We start from the raw sequence: 463 nt of genomic DNA on the forward strand, positions 1-463 counted from the left end.
GTCAGAATCAACTTGACGGCAACTAAGAAAATGAAGGCAGAAAAGTGAGGTTTCATGATCACCTTGGGTACCTCTAAGAACCCTTTGTTACTCATTCTGTGTTAGAGCACACAGTAACTGACACAACACATTATCTCATCATCCCTGACCATCATTTAGGGTTATGCTATAGTTGTATATTCAAGAATAAGGGCATCTGAGCAGAAATTCTCTATTCTACTTGTAGTTCTATCAATTTACTAACTAAAATGGTAGTGGGTAGGTTATCAATCTTTTAACTTTGCCCTGTCCCTCTTTTATTTCCAGTCAGTCCCTCTGTATGTCTGCCCCACTTCATGGTTAATCTCAAAATGAAATCATTTGTTCTTTCAAGTATTTTAAGGACTTTTAATATTGTGATTAATTTTATAGGTGTCTTCTGATGTGCAAAAGTACTCACCACTAAGATTAAGCAGATGTTACA

General features: G+C 36.1%; 1 protein-coding gene across 1 annotated transcript in view; it reads right to left on the bottom strand.

Annotated features, from left to right (window-relative positions):
* LOC103213247 (olfactory receptor 52E2-like) overlaps window positions 1–258 on the bottom strand; it is a 6,969-nt gene extending 6,711 nt beyond the window's left edge. The window contains exon 1 of the mRNA XM_007959093.2: window positions 241–258. The gene's annotated coding sequence lies outside the window, so the exon portion shown is untranslated. The remainder of the gene's footprint in view (window positions 1–240) is intronic.
* Between the last annotated feature and the right edge of the window lie 205 nt (window positions 259–463).

The sequence above is a fragment of the Orycteropus afer genome, unplaced genomic scaffold (assembly GCF_000298275.1).
Source record: "Orycteropus afer afer isolate SDZICR_OR568_19922 unplaced genomic scaffold, OryAfe1.0 scaffold01455, whole genome shotgun sequence".
NCBI classification, from domain to species: domain Eukaryota; kingdom Metazoa; phylum Chordata; class Mammalia; order Tubulidentata; family Orycteropodidae; genus Orycteropus; species Orycteropus afer.